Source organism: Cephus cinctus, unplaced genomic scaffold (genome assembly GCF_000341935.2).
Source record: "Cephus cinctus unplaced genomic scaffold, Ccin1 Ccin1_scaffold0101, whole genome shotgun sequence".
Taxonomy (NCBI): Eukaryota; Metazoa; Arthropoda; class Insecta; order Hymenoptera; family Cephidae; genus Cephus; species Cephus cinctus.
Window position 1 is genome coordinate 2,267,260 of NW_014332838.1, and position 26,036 is coordinate 2,293,295.

Consider the following 26,036-nt stretch of genomic DNA (forward strand, 5'->3'; position numbering starts at 1 on the left):
CTTCCTCAAAGAGGATTCTGTATTAATATAAACAGTCACTGCTTTACATGTAAATTTAAACGTCTAACAATGCAGTAAAATTAAATAGTTTGATAATTACGAAAATGTTACCTTAAATATGTAAAATTATAAATGACGTCATAATATCCTGTACACGCCCTCTATTAGCCACAAGTAGTTTCATTCTAGCTAGCAGGTAATGAACTTGTCTTATTACATTTATTTTCTTTAGTTTCAGATATAACAGACAAGTCATCATGCGGCGACCGGGAGATCATTCTACAAGTTTTTGAGAAAATTCATTGAATCAAGAGAAGCGCGAACATACACAGATTAATAATTGATAAGTAATTAAAAAATGAAATGTAACTGTATGAGAACGAGATTAGTTATCTTGTAAGTTGTTTTATTCTATTATAATTAAATTTCAGTTGGAGATGTTAACCCATGTGCGATGATTATTCAAAATGGATAACAACCGTCAGAGTGACGGTGTTAAAACGTTATAGCTAGAAGATGACGTCTAGAGGTCACATAAAGTGTATAGAACATATATAGATTTTAGGTAAAAACAATTAAACCCGGTGGTGGTGCTAGTATCAGTGCTTAACAATAGATATAAATGTAACTGTAATGCAGAATACATTAACTAATGAATAGACTTAATTAAATTATGGTATATGTTACTAAGGAACTGCACATGGGTATTGAAATTAACAGTATCATTATTTGTGATAATAAATTCATTTATCTCTTTTTATGAATCTCACCGTTAATTGAATACCTTTCGGTCTGCTTGAGGAATGTAACGCAAATGTAACATCCCGAATACGTATGGAAACTTGTTTCTGGAGTTTCTGAACTAATTTTCCGAATTGCTGAAAAGCCCTGTACACGCTTTAGTATATAGATATATGTACGTATGCAGAGATACACCTAGGTTGGTGCAAGGAAATTGCGTGCTAGAGCATCGATAATTAAATGGTTACCCAGGTTTCCTCTCATTGCACACTCTGAGTACCCTCCTACCCCTCTTAGTGGAATCATCCTAGTCGCCCAATCGTGCTAGAATCTCTGAACCATTCAAAGGATTTGCGAAATCAATTGACGCACACTGACTTCCACTATTTTGTACTACTCTCGACTATTCTCTACTATTCTGTACTATTGTAGGCTGTGATCGCAGCTTCTTCGACGGGTAATTTAGCAGACCATTAACGATGTCCATGGCGAAGCCCATATCGATGATTTATCGAATCCCAATGAATGTTAAATTTGTAGACAACGCCATATGGGCGGCGGGGAACCGCTACGGATTGGCTCTGCGATTATATACGACGGTTCAATAGCTTCAAATACGATTGTTGCTGTCATAGGAATAGCGGCGTGCGTGCGTTATAAACATATAACGCTGTGTTTGCCGCGATCGGCTATAGCAATTTGCAACAACTAATCTAAATTCAAATTGCTTCGAACAAAACTAATCTAGTGGTCACACATGCCTCTCTGCGTCCGCCACCTTTCTCTATGGCCAACGTCCTGTCCACATTCTCTTTCGCGTATCTCTCTTTCTCTCTCTCGCTCTATGTATCCCGGCCTCTGAAGCTGATTTTAACCAACTCTAGTTCGCTTACACCCTCTCAAATACCTCGTCCTGTCGTCCAATGTTCACGGGTTGATGAAGGAACGAGAGTAACAATTTAGCCCGACCGTGTCCAGAGTTCGTTCCCGTGTGACGTTATCGAATTGATGCCAAAAGCAGAAACGTAAAAGACAATGCTGGGACAGGAGGGCTAAACGGAAAAATGCGTGCAGGTGGACATGCGTGCGCGAGTGGATCGAGTGGCCGTCGATCCTGCCAATCATTTTTATTGTTAGCGAAACAGAAAGGCATTTGAACGAGAGGAACGATATTTTGGTTAAATTTGTTTTGATGTCAGCATACAAAATCACAATGAAATATGATTCCAATGGCTTTGTAGAGTTAGTAACGACATTAAAGTCCTGAAGAAAAATGGATATTTAATAGCTAATAAATATGTAGACATCTTAAAGCCAGCAAGGATTCTCGTGAGAAATTCGACGAAAAGCCTTGAAGAGTAATACGATCGGATTGTGAATGGAGGTCAGGAACTCTAGTAGTGATAACGTTGATAACCGACTTTGGTCTTTTACTACGTGGGACTTAGGGGAGGTTGTAATTTTTTTCCACAATTTTCACACTCCAAAGGTCGACGTATAACCGTCCGAACGGGAAGGTCCCATCATCTTTATTTACTCCTGTCCTCTTGCCACTGGAACGTTTTACAACGTTAGGCGTCGCCGGCATTTTTCGCATATTCCAGAACATTCCTTCACCGAGGGTTTGGATTTGACGCATGGCTTCTCAAATAAGTCTCCACGCTCTTTTTTTACCTCTCATTTTACGCTGGAATCGCTTGGCCGTCATAACAGTATCTCGACTCATAGACCACGTTCCCGCTTCTCGGCTTATAGAGCGAATAATGCCATTGTTCTTTTCTTTTTTCTTCTAACGGCCCCCTTACTAAAGCCAAGGAGCAGGATGAATGAAAGTTTACTTAGTACGTACAATTGAATGATAAAGACAGTATTCTATTTCCGCGGACATTTGTAACATCTTTTGATTACCTTGTCAGAGACCGAGACACATGTTGCGTGGCTGAGGTACTATTCTACTGTACAGCTATACTGCATATCTATAGTCCCTACAACCTAATTACACTTTCATGTTACAGTCACGGCTCTACTAAACAATACTAAGCAGCACTTTATAAGTGTTTCTATAGCAGATATTAGATACCTAATACGTTTATAATAATAATAATCGATGTGGAGAAGCATTAGAATATCGGGTCAGTGTATTTATTATGAAATTGACCAATTAAATCGTTTATGAATTGTAGCATGAACTTAGTAGCGCTTAATGCACCGGGTGTGTAAATCAAGTAAGCAACAATGTTACAAGCATTCATACCATTACTAGTATTTAGTATGTACAGTGTCTGGATACCAGGAATAATTCATACAGAAGTCGTATCTGAAGCTACCAGCCAATTTGACCATGTCATAAATACATTTTTTTGATAGTTAATCATTATTTGATGCCCGGTGGGCATATTTTCCTTCGTCAACAAATATGGATTAAATCGACATCGCCCCTTTAACCGGTCAACTAGGTACCACGCTGTATGTCCATACCTTAGGAAGGAACTTCTAAACCTGAAGAAGCAATATTGGCTCAGTGGTGGGAGTTGCCGAGCCACAATTCATTACGAAAATCGATTCGCCGGCAATAGAGGCTGATTGGAGCTGGTCATTGCTTCTCTACCCGTTCTCGTCTCACCAATCGCCTATACGATGGTCACCCTAACTCGAAGCAAATTTGCGATACGACGTGAAACCCTAAAGCGATCTCTGTGTGTCAGTGAAAATTTGGAAGGATCCAAGGAAATGCAAAACTTCCTTACTTTGAAAATTGTCTGATACTCCCGATCAATTGAGCCTGATTGATTTCCAAAGTTATACCTAGCTACCATTTTGGTTAAATTAAATCACATTCATCAAGAGTGAAAATGCGAAGGTCAAAATTATACGAAAAAGAGGATAAAAGTCCTAACACGTATAAGCTACACACGTGATGCTGTAGTTGGCATAAGAGAAATATTATATCAGCTTGATCGCCTGAAATGGGGAGCTTATCGGATCAATTCTGAAGAAAAGATTTTCGGGTTTGGAATACCAGAGAAGCATCTTTTCGATAAATCGTCCATCCAATGTCTCTTCTCTAATAAAAGGAATACACTTCTAATACTTTTGTTTAATACTCCAAATAACATTGAATGAGGTAAATTTTTCAAATTCCAAATTTACGTAATGCAAGATCACTTAAATCTAACTATCTGACCCATTTTATTATAATAGATATACAGAAATTGACATTTAATTTTCACTGTTTACGTTTATCGATCAAAATCAATGTACAGTCAAATACAAAATAACCGATGCTTCAAAACTATTCTATATTGTCTACAAAAAAAAAGGGATTCGAATTTCTGAAAAATCTCTCGCTACGACAGTCTCTCACCCGAGCCTCCATAGAATTTGACCACATTTCCCATTAATGACTACAATCCACCCGTTACTCAAACTCATCAGCAAGCATTCCAAGAAATTGGTCAGAGCCGTATAACGCATTCCATTCATAGTTACCATCATTCGGTACTTTATGTCGTTTGCGCGAACGTTAAAGCCTCGCCAGGATGAGGGTCATAAAAATAAAAGAGATTCCGCACGCGGAACGTAGACTACGAGTTTGCGTACAGTTGCAGTCCCATTCACTTGCAGGGAACCGAGGTATTTGTGATATTAAACAGTTTAATCACCGAACTATAGAAAAACTACCAGCCATACAGTACTTTCATCCCCCTTTCGCTCCTACCGCTATTTTACCTGCCTGTCACCCAATATGTACAAGTTTTATATATAAAAATATATATAGCATATTATATGTATATATATATATACACATGCATTCTGAATATACGTGTGCGACCCCGCATAGCTCGTAAATCTCACCCATCCTACAAAGTGCGCGGGCGCACTCTGCACGCAAGCGTTTATACAGCGATACACGGGGTCCTGGGCGTTCAGAGCAACGGGAATGGGGCGAAAACACAGAACTGTATACAATTGGCGCCGAGCAGAAGTAACGCAGGGGTGAAACGGGAACCACCGACACAACACGATTCTTTGTAAAACCGTGTAACGTTAAAGCGCCGTCGATATACACTGTCGAGGGTTAAATTTCAGTTCTTGGCTTCACTGCACCCTGTTACGATAGATTCCGATAAAAACCCCTGACCCTGAGAACAAGTTACTGTAGGAATTGATTTAATAAGATAACCACACGGAGGTGCAGAATTCTTTGAAAATTCCTTAGACCAAAGTCGAAGTCATAACTTAATTGAGATTTATATGAAAACGTATGTAGGAGTCGTGTACGACGAGAAAGATCAATAAGTTTTATGGCATGTGAATAAAGTCAGTCTATTACAGGTAAGGTTTATAGTAACGTTAACTTGAGGGAAATTACCAATACGAGATGTGTGCTAATGTAATCCGTGCGGTGGGATAGTAATAATAAAGTGGCCTTTATCAACTGCAGAGTTGTTAGCTAAAAAAGGTATAGGTATGTGGAACATCGTTTTCAAATAACTTGACGTATTTTAATGATACTGTATATCTATACAAGTCCCTTTAGAATAAGGTATTCTAATTATAAGGGCAGTATGCGAAAGTCTGTTTCTCTCGTCCGCTATCTGGCTGAATATAATTTGTATGACTGCTGAATATACATATACCTATATGCGCCATATTATGGAACAATCTCGACGGTATCGTATTATCGCATGGTTGGTGTGAGTTTACAAGGATAATAAGCCAGTATTACCACTCTTGACTCTCGAGGTGGCTGTTTCTATCGTTCATTGTTCCTCTTTGTAATTTCTTCCTTTTATACCTTTCGTCTCTTTTTTTTCTTCCTTTCCTGTTTTTTTTTGCTTTCGTGATGGCAAATCGACGTGAATTTCGTGAATAAGGAAAAGGACCGGGATAACGTCACGCCCCATAAGTAATATTTTACGAAAGCCCGCGTAGACTCGTTTGTTCCCGTCCGCGCGAGTCTTCCGGCAAATCTGCGTCCTTGCAACGTGGATTATTCTTGGGTCTCAATTTTTTTTTCATTTTCACTCTCTCTCCCTCCTCGCTTCGTCGGTACTGTTACGTCCCACGTCGGCATTTCCCCGCGTTTCAAATGGAAAACGAACCCTTTTAATTAAACGAAACGCTCCGTTACGCGCAATTTCAGACGACGGGCAGACACAAATCAGAACGGCAATCCCTGACAAGATGAATACATAGTGAGGTATAGAATGAGAATGCCACTAATGATGAAAATAGACCTTGAGCGATTAACGATAAGAAAAATGATAAATATCGTGTAACGAGATTTTCATGAATTTAGTATGACAATGAAGAAAAATATATATAAAATGTCAAAAGTACGAAGGGCATATACAAGTAATGATCTAAAGCAGGCCTGGCCAACACGCGACCCGTGGGCCGCATGCGGCATTAAAATAGCTCGTGAAACCGTTTGGGTTGGCCAAGCCTGACCTAAGGATGGTTTAATGTAGGACAGCTATGGGAATCGAAATTCACATAAGGATGTCAAGTTACAGGAGAGAACGTGTAAAGCTCAAGCGTCAGAGCGGACGCGTATGCTGTTATCAAAACCCCGAGTCCAACACCGGGGTTGTGAGTTAAAATGGAGAAAGGGGTGAGAAGGTATGAGATAGGAGTGAGGGAGTAGGTAAAAGTGAAGATACTGTTGGTACCGTTGATCCCTGCCAGCGATGGTGGGCCTTGAAAAGGGCCGCCGCAGGAATCCCCAGTTGCGGTTTTACTCCCCATCCGACGCATGAATATTCACGGCTAATTTGTAAGAAGCTCTCCAAACAACGAAGCTACACCCTGCCTACATACACAGTCAACGATGTATCAACTACAAGAGTTTACCTTTAATTATCGCTTGGATGAATAAAAGATTGCCTTAGCAAACGTGGGTACTTTATACAGGGGAGCGATTACCTTTGGACCATGTGCTTAGAGTTACCGTACACAAGAAGCTGGTTAGTTCAGAGGTGGAATAAATTTTTTTTAAGGCAACAGCAGAAGCAAATCTCAGGGTATCGAGAGTGAAAGAGCCTTGAGGATCTTGAGACACATAAGATGTGATTTGCTGGACACTCTTTGATTCTAGGAAGAATCTATGTTCGTTTGTAATACGTAAAACTATGTTATATAAATCCATAAAAAAAAAACAATAGCTCTATATCATGCTATGAGAAAAATGTTTGATAAAATAGAGGAAAAATATTATTGGTTTTACCTCAGTCCAATGGTTACGGGTGGCTAACGGTACACCTAGTTCACTTAAGTATGGTCTGTAGTCAAGTAAGAAAATAATGAAATACATTTTTCGTGCAATTTATATTATATGCATTTCCTATCCGCGTGTTTAGTCATTCCAACCAAATTTCGCATCAGAGGAACAGCACGTGGAATTACTCCACTGCACATATGAACTGTTCAAAGCAACTACTTCTGCCGCTCGCATCAAACATTGTTTACTTGATTTACGTATAGTCTATTTGAATTAACTCAGTCGGATCATGTTTGTTGTTACTGGAACATATATTATAGTTGGGATAACAGGGCAGATTTCGTTCCATCAATTTCATCATAATAAATGTAAATAAAAATCACTGGAAACAATGAAATTTCATTTGACTCCATCATACCATTGAAAGGTAGTTTTACCTAATTTTTTGTCAGTCCACGTTTCACTTGATTTCTATACTCGAGGAAGGCAGGGCTAATGGCTTTCTCGATACTACGTACGTAAATCATTGTTAACCATCTAACGTGGCATTTAACGGACGGTCGCGCAAGCTCATCTAGAGAAACAAGTTTAGGTTAAAAGCGAGAGGGCGGCGCACAGCTCCCAGATGTGCAAAACAATTGCAGACCGCAAATAGCTGAACGTCTGGAGACCTGATTCCCGGCTAAGTGGTTTTACGTAGAAAATAACGAACGCCTGCAGATAATTAGTCAAAATAAAAAAAAAAAAACCGATACGAAGGAAGATCGACTTTTGCATTCTTCGCTAATCGTATATCGAGTAATCTCCTATACAGAACTGTGATAACGGTTTTTCTGGCGCATCAAAAATTCATACCTGCCTGACGTATCGTAAAGTGCAATTAAGCGGCCGAGGAAAAGCTGTGAATTAAATATGACCAATAGATCTAAATTGAAGCACAAATGGAGCCAGAGATCCTTTTCGATATTTATTCTGGTCCCATTGCTAATCTATACTGTTGACTCGTCACATTTTTTACCTTACTCGTGACTCCTTAAATAGACTTTTAAGCCCTAATGACTAGATAAATCAATACTAAACATTCTATAACGTTTTGATATTTTCGCCATGTCTCTCTTATCGGACAATCGATGATTCATTATCGAATGCTCGTATCCTGACACATTGCCAAATTGATTTCACGATGTTTGACAACAATCGATTGGCTGACCACTTTGTCATATTGTCCATGAGACACAAATTGACTGTGACACGTGTTACTAAGACACTATAGGACGCATAGTATGTGTATACTATAGTTATAGATATATAGAAAGTAACTATTAATAATTGTTAATAACTCGACAAAATTTATTAAGAATACTCTTACTATGCGTTGCATTGGTATTACACGTATAGGGAGAATCGTATTGATCCATGCGATGCAGCTTTATAAAATGCAAATAATATTAGCATTTTATCATTCCACCGGAATGGAACGAGTAGTATAAGGAGTGGCGCAGATCCGCCGTGGTTTTAGCGTCGATGTTTGATATTCAAACGTTGGTCTTTATAAGAGGAGTACGGAATGTACTTTTATATAGAACACAGCGATAAAAATATTTTTAATGCTGTAATTATTGTTCAATGGCCGTTGCCCAACCGAACGCCATTTGTCGTTAGAAAACGAGCACGAGACTATTTTGGTTGTTTACGAGCACAAGCTCTAGTTACGAGCAGTAAAGATGTCTTTAAATAAATATTAAATTTTTGTATTCCTCAAAGTTACTGTTATAAACGTCATTTCTGTTGTGACTTCAAATTCCTGTACCGGTATTCGCTATGTGCTACTAATGCAGTTAAATGTTACTGGGTACGGGCAGATGTGTACATATAGAACAAATGTACAGCGAAAACTTACGGCGTGCAATACAGATGGCGCAGATAGTGTCTACATTTTCACATGTGTTTGCTAAGGCATAGTTGGCTTGGTACGCATAGATCAAACAGTACACTGATATGTTGAGTACGTATCTTTCGTTTCTAACGATGTAATAGTTAATTGCCAAATTATTTGTTTATCGCTTTGTGAAGCGTCAGGAATACACAAGCATGAATTTTGCACTGATTTTTGGCTAAGTACTTATCCTCCAGCAAATTGCCTCTTGCTCAACTTCTGTATAATGTACTTAAAAAAACAAGTTCTTCACGGGACTGTTTCTTTGATAGCGTTCTGGGTTACTCGTACCAACGACCATATAAGATACTTACTTCCAGGCCAGAGATGAAAGTTGAGTTGTTCTAGATTTTACGATATTAAAATGGCATTGGAAACAATCTCTGGAATAGACAGGAAAGAAGATCGGGCAAAGATTGTACAGGGTGTTTCAGATTTTCTGTACGTCAGCCTGAAGGTATAACATAAAGTGCATGTTAGGAATATTTAAGCATGTAATATAATAGAATGATAAAAAAAGATAAAAAATAAAATAAAAATAATTCTTTAAATTTTGGAGCATCAGCACATTTGAACAAATATGTAAAATGTTATCATCAATAACGGTATATGGCGGAGACTATATATATATTATAGAACGGTTCGAACGCCGGGCAAGTACAGGAGAACCCATGGCCACTCATGTAGGATATTTATTTGACAATGGATATAGTAGTTTTAATTACCATAACACAATAATAGATACAAAGAAAAGAATTAGATCGCAAGTCTTCGTAACGCAAAGGGGGAAGTGGCAACAACGAATCCACTCCAGCAAGAATCTCAGGAAAGCTCCTTCAGTAATACATTCCGGCTCCAATCAAAACCGAGACTGTTCCGTTCAAATCAACGTTTCTCGGCTGTGGCTACGTTTGACAAAGGTACAAAGAGAAGCGACTTCGTTTCGTATTTCCTTCCAACGCAACTTGCTAATCCAAACGGGTCACGTGACTAAACGTAAACCTTTGCACTCCAGATTTTCTTATTTTACATATATTTTGGTGCCTGCGAGGAGACGGTCGTGTGTAAAGGGTTAAAAAAAAATTGAAAAAGTCGTCAGGGAGTCACGTCCAAAATATCACGTGCCGACACACATTTGTCAATTTAACGCATGTGACACGCTGCATACACTTAGGAATTACGTACTCTTAAGGTACTCTACCCCGAGGACATTTTTAACTTTGCTAAAAAAATGTATTCGCTCTAAGGGGGGAACGAAGATTCAAGAAAAATATTTATAAAAATAATACACGAGTAAAATGAAAGAGGAAGCATGTTCCTGAATTACGTGTAGTAGGTACATGGTTACCGATTACCTGCCGTAGAGGTTATGTCTGAAAACTAACTTTCCATAATGTTCTTATTATCGTGCTACCCGAGGCATATAGAATTTTTACAAAGGTCACGATCCGCACGTCCGATTTCTATACAAGGAAAAGTCAAGGAAAAGCTTCAAACAGCAGAAAAGTCGCGGAACTGTTATAGTTATTTTCCCTGAAGGCAAAAGTCCATGTTTACGCGCTCGTTGTCATCCACCGTACGATTACGGCGAAGATACCCAAGGAATAAGGGTACCTCGTAAAAATAAGTAAAAGTACTAATTTTAGACGACGTGGCGTCGCCGCGAAATCGATGTCCCGACGATACTCTTTTTAAATGGATACCCTTTACGAGACTGGTGATAGATTGCTTATTAAGAGAAGCTGATATTCCATATACATATATTAGGTGGCTGTGTAATAGGGAAAGAGGGGCGGTTGGGCTACTCAGTATGCATTGCGGTCTTCTGGCAGGGGGTAATACCGACGCCAGGTACGATACGCTCTACATGCAGGATATAAGTGTATATACATATATATAAAAGAGACATATGCGTAGCGGAGTGTACATATTGTAGGGACGCAATATACATGTATATGAATGAATATGGGTGTCGTGCTTTTGATTTTGCGCGCTACCTATCCCCAAGTATATGTAGCCATATACGAAGAGCATGACTGTATCCTATTATCTGCATATACACATATTCTTAGGGTATATTACGGTATATCGTATATTATATCATATATGTATATATATATATTCGCTATAGTAGCAGTTCAATCAGTCGATTATAAAAGGGACTCAAAGCCAAACAGAAGCCTGCGACCGATAGCTTGTTTTGCTTAGGTCGTACCTAATGGGATTATGAGTGATAAAATCTGCACACTGCCCTGTCCTGTCGCTCCTCTCTCAATTCGACCCGCCCTAACCCTCTCGTCCTCTGTCACACTCCCTGGCAACTCCCGTACCTAGCTGGCCGTTCCGCAAACCCGGATCGTAATAGAGAGGAATAACTTCGTCAAGCAATCAAGCAATCCGGCCACGTATACCGAGGCGGGAATTTTCGCAGGGCGTTACCGTGAGCGCAGCCAACGGTTCTCGCCACGTATGAAACTCGTTACTTGACACGGACTTAGGTAGCGAGAGACCACCGGGGGAATTTTAATGGAATTACAAAAAAGGCAAGTACTTTTCGTTCGCGACGACGAGGAGGAGGCACGAGCTCGGTGGGAAAATCCAAGAGGAACTTTTCGATCGATCCTCCCAAGGTAGTAATATATGTAGGTAGGTATCCTCCAACGTGTGCTGAGGTATCGTTTGATGTATAATAAAAAAAAATCGACCCCTTTTGAGAAAATATTCCAAGCAGTGCAGATTCAAATACTGCAGATTTTTTAGGTGTGACAATGGCGACTATAGAGCCAAGTGGGGGGATATCATGAAAGTTCATGGGATGGAAAATCGTTAATGATAATTGTAATGGGCGCCGATGTGAATTTCTCAATGGATAAAAAAAAGTGCATATTGAACAAGATAGAAATCTCAGCGACTCTATATCCACTTGGGTTCACGGCGGATGAAACAGGCAGATTACCTAATCACGGGTAACCCGTAAAGCAATCAAATTCACTGTGGGGTAGGGTTGGCGGGAGGGTGAGAATGAGGATGAGGATGGAAGAGGGTGTATTGGAGGATCCGTGTGGCCAGGGTTTGAGCTCGAAGGGGTGCGATACCAGAGGCGAGTTCTGTAGGCCGTTAAATTCGATTTAATCCATTAATGCGGTATTGTCTGGGTAATGACCGTGCCCCCCATCCCCCCTCCGAGCTATAGCCCATATATAGACAGGGCCACGGCCCTATCTCTGCTGACTATTTCTTTTCACGAAATTAGCAATACTGTCGTGTCCGTGGCCGAGGGGTGGTTTCGACGTAGCCCCGCGAAAACCCTGAATTTGCAACGCTGATTTTCTAGAGCCCGATAAACCCACGGTGGTACGGTTCAGGAAATATTCGCCATGTGCGGATTTCAGCTAAGCACAGTCGTTCACCCCCTTTTTGGCGGCAGGATACACCCCGCTCTTCACTCAGGCCAACTACCATGGTCTCATGGAAAAATATTTAACACTTGTACAACCAACCATATAGTTACATGCGCTTGGCCATTTGCAAAAGGTGCTGAAATACAATGAAAGATCGAACAATGCTGGAATAATACTGTAATTAACTGTGTCTAATCCGGGAAGACGTATGATTCCGTGGCTTACGTAACGAGCTATTAACAAAACAAAACAGTCGATGAAGCAAATACGGGATAGGGCATGTTAGCCCGATTACTGTCGACCGGAAATTTCAGTCACGACGTTCTACATCAATTTCTATCCATGAAATGTCTATGTGAGAATTTTGAGCAATCAGTAGCGTTGTTTATTTGCATTTTCGGAAAACAGGGACATACGTCACGAAAATATCACAGTTGTACTATGAACTAAGTAAACTGATTGGGGATGATAAAAATACCTAATAAAACACGTTCAAATAGTTCGACAGATCGAAGAAGCATTGACAAGACGATTTTTGGTGTAAAAAGCAAAAATCACATTATACAATAGAATTCTAGTATATGAAATATCACAAACGTCGATATATTCTATTATTGACAATTAAAAGGGGTGCACGTAGGTACAACGTTACAAGCAATACAATGGTAACCTCACCTCATCCAGTGGTAGCTTGTTATAAGGGTACGTTGCATCAGTCAATAAGACTTCTGCACGTGTGCTGTCTGCATTATGGGATTTGGCAGCTGGTTTTTCATATCATAATGAACGTCAGGGTGGTGGTTCGGACTACCCAGCCAAGTCCTTCAGGAGATAACGAGTGGCATCCGTTAATCACGAGTGGTCTAATACGAAGGGGAGTTTACTGTGTCGCAAATAAATTGTCGTGGATGAGTACCGTGGCTGACTGAGAGGGAGTAAGCGAGCTCATTTTTGCCCGTACGTGACTGCTTTCCGAATGACTGACTGCCCATCCTTAGTTTCTTTAGTCCCGACCGAAAAATAGAGCACGGGGTGAAGAGAAAGTAAATTGGCGAAGAACGCACCCAGCCGTCTACATACAGAAGTCCTACCCCTGTTACTTGAGATATCATTTCAAGACTGAAAAGTGGGATGTTCTCGTTCCACGTGAAATATATGAACAATAATAATTATTATAAAAGCAGGAATAAGTAGCAAAAGCAAATCCTACTATCGTCAAAAAATAAACAGATATTTCTGAGTAGATAGTCCAGTGCAGCAGGTTAGGTTTTCATATGCTCGCACGTGTTGATATGCAGAAGGCATCTAACACGTATGCACCAACGAAATGTTATGTCACACGTGCGTAATGAATCCGGCACACCAGTAGTTCTGCCGGTGTATAACCGGCCGCGCACACCCTACACATGTTACCGGCGTTGTATTTGTTTAAATTGTTCACAATTCGTAATTGGACGTCGGGTTTGTGTTACAGGGATGCCCATGGGCTGTGCCGCGAGTAGAGTTGCTCAGGTAGAGAGGAGCAGGACAAAGAGAGAGAGAGAGAGAGGGAGTAACGGTGCAACCGAATATAAAGATATGCGAGGGCGAGATCGACAGAGAAGCATAGATACATGGAGGAAGAGAAAGGGAATAGCTCGGGATACACGTTGCGTGGGTGTTGCAACGGAATGCATAGGGTAACTTCCATTACCGGCAGTGACAATTAATAATTACCCCAGATCGCTGATATCCCAGAATCCATTTTGCAGCTGCGACATATAGTAGGGATACCGACACAGAAGTGCTTGTGGATGCTTCCGCTGGTCCTATACCTACCTCTCGGGGCTTCGCCATTAGACCAGCGATGACCATTTTCTCCATAACTAGAGGTGCATTAACGCAGCCTAGTGAGAAGATAACGCCGCGAGTACGTCTAACGCTAAACCAGGGCCCTATCGATCCTATCGACCAATTACGGAAGTTAATAGTCAGCTGACACCCTCGATACCTCCGATACTCCGGACACCCATTGTGATGCATGTCAAACTGTCTCGAGGCTCAAACAATTCCTGATCAAATGTCCGAAACAGGCAGATTTTCGGTGCGCACCGAGGCCCGCCGATCGTGATCATCGATATGTATATTCAGGTTCCTGGGTTGCTGTCGTCGCGGCAACGTGTCGACGGATCACTCGTCAAGGGAGGAAATGGTTGTTGTTCAAATTTACTTTTCTCTTTTCTATTTCTCTCTCACTCTTTGGCTCTCTACCTGCACCCACCATAATTCAAGCCCTCTTTCCTATTTTATTTCCATGGCCAGTTCTCTTTTTTTCCTCACTTTTTAGCCCGATTAATTTTCTCCGACGAACCGACGTCGCTTAATTTCCATGAACCACCAAGATGCCGTCGTCGACGACTTGAGAAGTCGTGGTTTGACGTTGAGCAAGAGTTTTGATATTGTTAGCTAGCTAGAGGTATTACGCGGTACCACGTACTCATTAAGAGTAATGACTTTGACTCCGACGGTTCCTTTTCAAAAAGTGATTTAATTAATTCGTATTAAAATACCCGCTATGTGCCGCAGGTTCTCGAGCGACTTTTCGATCGCTTAAAGTGGAGCATACTGTTTCATGAAGAGGCCATATGTATAAATGGAGCGCGTAAAGAGACGCTGTATGAAAATGTTAAAGAAATGAATGGGAAAAAAAAAGTATCCACCGCCTATCATTATCCGCCCTCTATCAGGACGAATGTAAAAGTCATTTCAGCATTCGTAGTACGATTAGGAAATTACACGAGGGGCGATTATAGGGGACTGAAGGTGGGAGGTTGATTAATCGCGAAAGTTGATTAACTGCCTACCCTACACCAAAAGACCGACTGGTTCACTTTTCCTTTTAATCCGGCGGACTAATTTATTTAAAAATGTACATTACCCACGTTCGTCGGTGGCTCGGTAGATTTCCATCGGCGGAATGAATACGCACCCTAAACGATGGCACGGCCCTCGAGTATCGTCTCGTTCGTTAAAATCAATTCAAGGGTGGGGAAACGCGTGACTGAGAGCTTTTACGCGCTTCCATCATATACATATACGTGTGTGGATGCCTCTACTATATATCGGCCCATTACAGTGTGGACGAGCCTTGAACCTGTTTTTATAGATAGAAACAGCTGATTGGACTACCTTGTGAATTTCATATTTACAAGGAACTTGAACTTGTATTCCTGGGTACCTTTCTAATCTACAGCTTCATTAAAAAATTTCGTGAAGTAGACTCAATAAATGTCTCAATGTTAATATCAACTGACAAACGACGATGAGAAAATGTGACGTTCTATAACAATAATAATATTAATATATATAGCCAAAAACTCTGTCGCTAAAAATATTAATCTTAAATCCTTAAAAATTCAACCAGTTGTTTTATACTCGATGTAACATACGGTGGTCGTTTGTAATGCTTCATTTTTCGCTTTATTTTTTTTTTCGTTCGCCTTTAAAAATTGGCGCAATGCATCGAATGCCGTTTCACGTGTAATCGCTCGCCCGTTGTGACCTCACAACTTTCAAAGGATCGATAGAAACGATTTTTTCAAGCTTCATTGCACGCGTTTCAAAAGGAATCGGTCGAATTCGTTATAGAATGATATTTCATCGTAATCGTAATTACGTAAGACAATTACAGCAAGAATTTAATCAGTATATATTCCACGTGTACTAACAGCGTATATACAAGTCTTTATTATCGGTCATTCCTGATAGTCGATTTCTGCATTTATACGTAAATGGGAATGTACGTATGTACGCTGGGGATGATAATGCGTTCCAAGTACAGGGTCGTAAAGCTCGTTCATATTATCAGTGGGATTTCGAAGGGTTATAGGAGCCAAAGTCCAGCGCGAATCCCAGGCTGCGATTCTGGTACAATTCGCATTATCCATCCAGGACAAAACGTCGTGCAGGACCAATCCAAGTATGTAAATCGATAATTGAATGAAAGGCGAATCTCGTAATACAGCATTATCGTAATTTTCGCATTACAGTCAGACCGAAAGCACGACGTATATCAACATAAAATCCCGTTCGATTTGAGTGAATGTAATGTCGAAAGATTAATCGTTGGTAATAAATGAATTGTTACTAAATTTTCCTAAAAAAATCATTTGAAATTACATATTTCATTATATAAAAACACATCCTACTCCCGTTTCAATAAGCAACGAATGGATATATAAATATATGTAACCACAAGAATCATACATTTCAAACCTGAACAAAAATAAAACTTAGTATGGGTGAGAGTATTCAGGAGCCAGAGTATGGATCGAAAACAAATTTTTAACGTGACCTGTACAGGGTGTAGGACATAATATATTTTTAAATCGTGCGATAGAAATACATAGTGTCATTATTATGTAACCTAAGCCAGTGCACGAACGTTATATCAATTCTCAACCTAGAGAATTATTTTCTCTAAAATCGCGAAGCGTCTCAGTAGGTATATATGTATATACGTTAGTTTAAAGAGTAATTAATATCCTGATATTATAGCTCGTAAAATATTGAGGAAGTATCAAGTTAATGTACAAAAATGGTATGATTAATCGAATCTTTTGTACAGCGTGTATCGCGAGAGATACGTATAGAGAAGATACTAGCCAACTGATTAATTTGTAAGTATAATGTAGCTTTACTATGTTCAATATGCAAATGACGAGTAGCATTTCATGCTGTAGCCAATATGTTGCGTATTAACTCAAGATTTATTACAGCCCATACTCATCCCCCTTATAAAGTCATACAGGTATTACGTGGCGGCCCTTTTGGGAAGAGCATTAAATATTTTATCCGGAAGGCAGGTGCACGCCATCTATAAAACACGTATGCTCTGACAAATTTGTACTTTTTATTTTGTAGTATTCCGGTATTTATTGTTTTAATTTACCGAGGTCGTGTTTAATTATGGAGAGTTAATTCCGGTTGACGTATGCGGCGTACATCGCACGGTGCTATCCTGTTTAACCATCTTTACTTTCAATTTAATAATGAAATTTCTACGTGCATCGACATTTACGAAGATCCCAAACAAAAAAAGTATTATAAGGACTATACTTACTCGAATTCGTATAGATTCCTGTGAAATCGGATTCGACTAATTCGCAGAACCGCGACGTTTGAAAAATGCAGATAAAATTAGTATAAAGTCTCGGGCTTTGTCTCCTGGAGAGTTTGGCGCACCGAAACCCAAGAGTTCTCTATATTAAGCCGAGTGCAGGGACATTCGAGAAATGCCTTGCAGCTGTGAACTGCAGTAGTAGATTCTTACCGAAATAACCTGACGTACCGTTAAGTAATGAGCTTCCAGGCAAAAATAAAAAAAGGTTTGAGACCAAATTGGGAATGAAGATACATACTGTTTATCTCAGTTTTCTTGCGAATCCCGGAACACCCCCGCCACCCCCCTGAAGAAGAGTTTCTATTAAAATTATACTTCCCCCCTTCCCCCACATATTTGCATGTTAACATTTCCACCTTGGTACATCGTGCGGCTCTCGGGCTGAGCTTAATGCCGTAAAAAGTCCTCGCTCCTCGAGTGCCACCCCGTAACTTCTCCAAGTAACTAAAAGTGACTCCTAAAAGTAAATTGGTGCAATTCTAGCAGTGGGGAAAATAACGAACTATGGTACAGTTGCTCATTAAGCCTGTCTCGCTGTCTCGCGACAGTAGCTTCCTCGCTCTTTCTTCCTTCTCCTCTCCTCTATCTCGCAGTCTTTCCGTCTTTATCATTCCCTATCGTTTGAACTCCAACAAAAATTTACACCGTTTGTTCTGAAATCTAACGGCCATTTTCTCAACTTATACCCTATTCTCATTCCCGTCCAGCTGATGTTCAGCATCTTCCTCGCTCGCAGATGGGAAATTCGAAGTTCAGTCAATAGTTGAAGCCTCTCACGCAACCAACCCTTCCTACCTGGCAAATAACAAATCCCGACGTACAGCGACGATACGTTAATTTTAATACAGGATATTTAGCGATTTTTCATACCGGTTAAAGGGGGAACACAAAAGGGTCACGTCGAACGATCGGGTAGGTGCAGTTTTGCGGTGGCCAAATAGGTAGACAGTGGTTGGAAATGAAATCACGGGTGAGTGTAACAAAGGCCGCATTGCTCTGTATGTGTTTCCGGTTGGCAAGCGCCTTCCGGTTGTGAATTACGCGGATGAATAAATGGTAGACCGTATCCAAGAGAATATTACAGTCGAAGCAAGTCCTGACTATAAGCTTTGCTAATGTAATGAAATATACGGCTAAAGGAAGGATTATCCTCGTATAACGTGCATATATACATGTACGTATATATTTAATATACCTACACCTGAAATGAAGAACAATGTTCCCTTGCCTTTAGATGTACATTCCGTCTTCCGTACACCTATCTTTTATTGTAAATGATCATTACACAGGCACCTACGGGACGAGGATTATATTAATGACGCTTTGAAAGTTTCACGTATTTGGAGTAATTAAAATGACGTGTACCCAACCATATCTAGAATAGGACTAGAGCAACGTACGACCACTATAATTATTCTAATGGTACGGTATTTGTATTTGCCATGTTACTGGTTCGGTCAAAGGATCGAGTCCTTCTATCTGTATACATGTAGTATACTGTACATACCATCCTACTTACCGGTGTACTAGCATATGTATACTACATAGACAATCTGTAGAGATGGGTATCTAATATCATCATCTAAAGCAACGACTCTCTTTACGTGCGTAAGTCACCCCTACGAATTACCATAGGGAGACGTAAATCTTTTAATATAATTAATGCCCCTTAATCACAGTCATAGTAAACAATGATTAAATCTTATATTATCTAAATATTTGTAATTTTGATCAGATATTCGTATATCTGCACCAAAGGTCCGTGATCTATAAACATACTGCGTCTGGTTCTTCAGCGCAAATGTACCACCTGAACATGTTTTTATTATAGGAATCGAAAGGGCACACTAACTTCAGGTAATGATTTTGAACTGAGCCTACCCGGTAGATGTGACAATGGCATAGGGGCTGTAAATTTCCAAGAACCTCTAGAGTCAACTACCTATCAATTTTCAAAGATCGCGCCTTTAGAAGCTTTGAAGTTATAGTACTGGGTGGCTTTGAGAGTGCATGAGAGTTGGGTATATGGTATACTTCAAGTATATGACCTATATCTACCGTACAGAACTATACTTCTGTTATGTACGAGCTAAGAGTAAAACTATACACACGCATGAAATTCCGAGTGAAGTTACAACTTCGGGATCAGACTAGACAGGAGATTGGCTAAAGACGTTAAGGACACCGGCTGAAAATGCTTTTACGCCAGGACTTGATGAGGTTAGTCTTCAAAGGGACTGTCGTATCTTGCAGACCCAGACCAATGCCAAATGCAAGGTATTGATCTGTGCTAGGTAGCTAAGAGAGATTTTCTATGGCGAGTAGCATCCGCTACGGTGGATTTAGTAGTCGACGAGTAATCCATGATTTTTAGTGACCTCAGATCACCCGGGCGTCCATAAATTATTCTTCGTGCAATTCGCCTCTTTGGTGACGATGACACCAAAGCTTGCTCTTGAACCAAAGTTGATAGAGGAGTGGTACAGTGTCCCAGGATCTGAGAGATTGAAACTCATCTAATGAATGTATAATTGTTCTTATAAGATTCTCATGCTGCGAATTGATTGTGAAATTAAATACGGTTTAAAAATGATTTCGAAAAATAAACTTCTTTAGTTACAAATTTGTGTAAAGAGTCAAAGGAATTTTTAATAGTTTTTATTTGTCTTCTTTCCGTGTGTTCTGATCTTTTAAATATTTATTTGTTAAAGATGCGGCTGATTTGTCTCTCGAAAAAGCTTAAAGCTTCATGGTGTCTTTGCAACGGAATACACGTAAGGTCTTCACAGTGTATATATGCACTGTACATATATAGTGCATTATAATATTCTATTTCTAACTCGACTTCTTTCTATTCCACTTTTCACAACTTCGATCTGAAATACGTTGAAGCGCTGTACTAGCAGGCACTTGCGCACGTCTCGTATTTCTTTATCCAGGCCGGTAGTGACGGGGTTGATCCGGGGACTTTAATTCGCATTTTCAGATTTCCAATATCAAGTATAGACGGTAGAAATAGCGTGCGATAAGGCCGATGGGGGTACGCCAAGATGGTGGAAACCATCGAGAGGGGCTATTTCGTGGCTGCTGCTGCTGCTCCTTGCTCTTCGTGTATTATCATATTTATAAGTTGGTCGGTTGTGTTGCGGGGTTGGTATAAGATTGGGAGAAGGGAATGCCAGTAGAAGGAGCTGACTTTACACGGTTCACGAGAGCACCTCTTGATATAAACCAAGTTAATAACCCCTAATACGTTCTGACATATAGCGCTATGCATTATTTCTCATGAAATTGGGGGATGTGAAGATACTGCTCGATGTGACAAAATATCTGACAACGTGATAACAATAAATCCATTTAGCTAAAGGATGATTTTGGGGCACGGAACAGAATGGAAATTTTTTCAGAAAATTGTCATTATGCATATTCATACTGAAACATAACTGTGCATAATATAAAAAATTCTCATGGAGACTAATCGCTTTTACAATTGTTACTTTACACTTTTTAATTCAATTGGAATCGTGACGATCGCGTGGAATTTCTAGAATTCTGTGAAATCCATACGATTACTTTTGAGGATTTTTTACCATTTTTTTTTTACGTATACATGGAAATCCTTCGAATTTTAGTGCTAATGGCGCGTTTCCTGCGACTTGTGGAATCCTTAATGAAACGGGTAAGACGAGTGAGACGGGATGAAGGGGGTAGAAATTGTGGAAGGGAAATCGTTTATTTAGATTCCAAGAGATATTTCATTAAGGGATAAACACAGTAATTTATACGACATCGCTTTGCTAAAGCGACAATCTGGATGCGAAACTTTTACTTTCACCCCGTAGTTCGGTAATCGACAGCAAGATTTCCGTTTGCGGTATAGCTACATAACGTAATATCCATCTATGACATTAGGGGAGAATCTAGCGAATGGGGTTGTCCATATCCATAAAGTTTCTAACTATGGTTGGGCTAGATCCTTATGTTATTCAATGGAAGGGAAGATCGAAGATTAATCAAAAGATAATTTTTGCTATTAAGGGTTTCAGAAAGGAGTGTCACATGTGAATTATATCCCCTGCCTGTCTATCGAGGGTTGCCTTTTTAATATACAAGATATTAGAGACATTTGTCAAAATGGCTTTATATTCCATTTGAGGGTTGTTATTAGGGGCACCACTGCCTTAGGGTGCACGCTTATTGAATTTTTTACTTTTTTCATACTATGAGTACTTTTTACTTCTTTCCCTTGTATTTTTCTTTTTCGCCTTCTTTTTCTTTAGTAAAAGCAAGCGTCAGTTGGGACTCTAGTGTTTATTATTCTCTGACACCTGTCTAGCCAAAGTCTTTGATATAAATTGGATTCGCGTTCACTACGTGTTCAGCCGAACTAAGTAGCCGGCTGTTCGTTCCTAGAACTTTGCTTTAACAATTTCAAAGAAAAAAGTAAGTCTTTAAGGACTGTTTCCTAACCTACTGTGACAATTTTATTCGTCACATAAGAAAAAAGTCATTTTCTCGTAATAATTGAGCTAATAATAATTATAACGTCTTAAGATGAAAACATATTAAAGATGATTGAATTAAAAAATTTTTCCGTAGACACACGCTCAGTGACTTTATGAAATTTGTCACCCTTCAAACTAATTGAAAGTCGGCCATTTGACGACTGATTCAAGTCTGTGATTTTCAGCAGGGAAAGGTTTCGAGATTTTTTATGCTCATTCTCTTCCTTTATATCACAAGGGATGAAATAGACTGGTAGAAGTGATTCGAAAAGCCGTTGCTTCCGCAAAATGGATTGGTAATATCCCCCAGATGTCTCACGCCGGACATTCACGAAATAGCTATACTTAGTCTCAGGGTAGTTTCGTGTCTACCCTTATGGGTTCACAGATTCATATAAGAGTAGGTGATATTTGTACTAGCGTACATTTGTATTATACATATACGTATGAATCTAGCAGACGGAATGACGAATGTTTATTGAATTTTGAATTCGAAAAGTCCTTGGTAGTCGTCGCCAAAGGGAGCAGAGACTCCTATCGACGAGTAAGGTCTCGAGAACGAGGCTAAGAAGAAAAAGAAGACTCTGGTAACTTCCTAACCGAATTGTTAACTCGACAGAGTGGCGGGGGCCAAAGTTGTCCGTTAACTTCTGGTCGAAAGAGAAAAAAAATCAAGAAACGCTCTGATTCAGTAAACATAATCTGAATATCTGATTGGCCCTTTTTTAAATTTCGTAAACCGCTCGATGTCTATGTTGATGTTCTTGTTTTAGATGCCTTATACAGTTCCTCGATTTGCTTCGTTATTCCTTCCCTTATTTCGGTATCCTTGAGTCTCGAATTTTTATCTCAAAGAGACTGTGTGATCAATCACATGGCATTGATATATATGTATATATATATATAGGATATACCAAAATTCGGCTGACGAGTATAGAAGGGCATAGAGGGTCGAGAGTGTGTGCAGGGCGGACATAGAGGGGTCGAGAGAAAATTGGGGATGACGCTAGAGGGCTACAAGGGAAGAGGTAACCCAGAGAACTGCAGATGAGTTGCCGGAGTCGGAGAGGTCTTCCTCGCCCGTGGAGAAGTTGAAATTATTTAGATTTTATAACACAATAGCCAACTTTATGAGTTGGGCCCCGTTCGTGCATTTCCATAAGAATTTAATAACACCGCAACACAGCGCGCAATTAATATACTTTTTTTGCCTTGTTAGCCTCGCGAGGAAAGGCGGTGAGCTCAAAGGAAGCGTTCTTCCGGTAATACGAATTATACCGTTTCGTTATATAATGCCTTGTCGAGAACGATACTCGGCATGACGTTGATTTCCTGCTAAGAAAAAGATAAAAGATCTAAGGAACAAGGGAGACCCAATGAGATTGGGGAGTAAATGGGGGGAAGGACGAAAAATTTTAATACTGAGATTTTATAAGTTCAACCTCTAATGTGTATGTTCCACCCCATTCATTTTTGAAATACGATAAAATCATGTACAAAGGATTTGAACCAATTACGTCGTATTACATTCAACCTAACGGTAGCTATAATTACAGGAGCGCTTTTAACAATCTGCACTATCGATTAAGCTGCAAGTTCAAAGGGGAGCCAGTTAAATCATTTACAGAGGAATTATGGTCTAGTTTCATCAGGTGGGAGTATCCGTATTGATACTTTTCCATACGGCGACAGCGTAAGTGGTTTGATAACGTTATAGGAAGTTAAGAAGATTTTCCAAGAACGGATCGCCGAAAAGCCAATAAATTTCTTTTACCTTTTGAAAGCTAAATTTGTAATTCCTTCGTGAAAGAATGGCGTACTTCAAGGCTGTTGCTCGCGAATGGCAGATCTCAGAAAACACGGCTCAGCGAGCACGTGGAATTCTTGTCGGCACCTCGCTCTATAGGGAAGCTAAATTATTAATGCTCCACGTATCCACGACGAGCTAACACGTACTTTGGTAAACCCCTTTTGGGGGTAAGGGAGAAGTCGCCGAAGCTACCCTCAGTCTCGCCAACCGATCTCCAACCCTTATTCAGCCCAACTGTGCTCAGTCAAAGGCCAACCTGCGACTGTTTGATTCCAAGGTTAGGTGGGTTTTTTCTCTGAACTAGCACTCGACACCCTGAAGAGAGGGTAGCAAAATCTTCTCGAATAACCGTGCAACCCCGGGGCTCTGTGGGGAAGATGAGGGGTAGAAAAAGTGCTCAGAAAAAAAGGGAGAGATAGAATGAGAGGGGTAAGAAAAAAAAAGAACTTCCGAGTATTTCGCCAACTTTCCTAAGCCAAACTGAGATCACTGAGATTTCGAGGTTTTGCGAATTCTGGGAGCCGGCGGCAGCAACGCGCGACCGAATCTTTCTGCGAACAGATTAAGAACCGAGATAGCTTGGTCCTCCGTGGAAGAGCATGGCGTTAACACTACTCCGAACTTAGATATAAGAATATAGGAAGAGGCAGAAGACTTTTGCCATTTTCTGCCAGCGTCAAAGATTGTTTCGGATTGAAGATTGGACACTGCTGCGGATAAGGACCAGTGGCCGTGATAAGAATCGTTGAAAGGGCATTCGAACTTTTCCCTGGTTCTTTTATTAACTCAATATTTGTTTTGTTAATTATATTTTCATAAATTTATCCTTCTTTACGGTATCTTCTTAACCATTCACTTCAACATGTATATAATTTACTTGAAAAAGTTATTACCGCAAAATGCCGAAGGAATATACAAACCGATATCAAAGTATCTAAAGTAGGGAGATTTTGGATCATGATCAAAGAAAACGGGTTCAAAGATAAAATCTGTATCCGTTTGTCGATGATATTAAGAGAATCAAGTGGATATACCGATCCGTAAGAAAAACATTGCGAAAGCTGAGTTGATCCAATGTCCAAGCAACATTGCTTGGATCATTAATGATCAAAGATAATTCCCGATCAAAGATTAAGGATTACTCCCGTGGGCCACGTGGGCATGGTGAGAGCATTCGAGAATCAAAGTCTGTCGAAATATAAAATGCATGAAGCGGGAATCCCTAGGGTGAGCTCCCCTTTCAGCCACCCTTACTCGTCTCTACTCCGTGGGGTGCTCGAAACATACGTAGGTAGCTACGTACATTCATACATACCTATATTCCTGTATATAGATATACATGTATTCACCCATAGATAAGAGGAACAACCACGCCCCCGTTTGCCTTCCAGACATATGTAGCTACCCCATACTTACTTATATCGTAGGGGCTACGAATTCGTTGTTCGTTGCCTTTTCATAAAAACGTATCAGGGAAATTAGTAACGTTAGTAGCGTAACAACTGTCGTGCGAGTTACAGGCGTCAAAGCCGGATTGAAAATGCAGCACTGAGTGAGCTTTGGAAAAAGGACTTATGACTCAACAGTCGTCGACAAATTTGGTTTGGTTATTGTGCAGGCATGAAGGGCGCAGGAGGGTTGGTCTTGTGCCTGTTAGGGGTTGCGAAGGGTAATACAGACAAGCTGAAATAAACCAATGGACCTCGTCGAATGGTTTCGCAATTACCTTGACAAAAGAAACTGGCACCTTATTTCTCTTGTTTTCAACCATCCAACTGTCGAGGTTCAAGAAATTCATGAAGGGAGCCGGTGACAATTCTTTTTTCAATTTTTTTTTGAGATAAGGGAGGGATAATTTTAAGGTATCACAATACCAAAGGAATGACGCCGGAGGAGACTTTAACGTATAAATTGACTTTAGGGAAGTACAAGTGGATGATCTTGTAGTGCCGAGCAAATGAAACTCGACATTTTTAAGGGGTAGTAAATTTACCCTAATAGTCCTGGGTTGATCCGTCTGATTCGGATCCTTAGTCTGAAATGGCACCACGATCGCTCTTTCATCCCTTGTTTATTTGTCTGGAAAACTTCGCAAGGACCCATGTCTAAAGGGATGCGTACACGTGTGCGTCATGCGCATGTCCTTGGGTATCATGAGAGGGCGCATAAACAAGGGATAGTAAAGGTAGCATCACACGAATGAAAATGTTTGATAAAGTCTGTGTAAAATTTTCTAGATATTCCCTCGCGCGTCCTTTG

At 40.1% G+C, this 26,036-nt stretch overlaps 1 protein-coding gene across 2 annotated transcripts in view; it reads right to left on the reverse strand.

Moving 5' to 3' along the window:
* LOC107274771 (lachesin) overlaps window positions 1-26,036 on the reverse strand; it is a 105,909-nt gene that overhangs the window by 75,136 nt on the left and 4,737 nt on the right. The window lies entirely within an intron of this gene.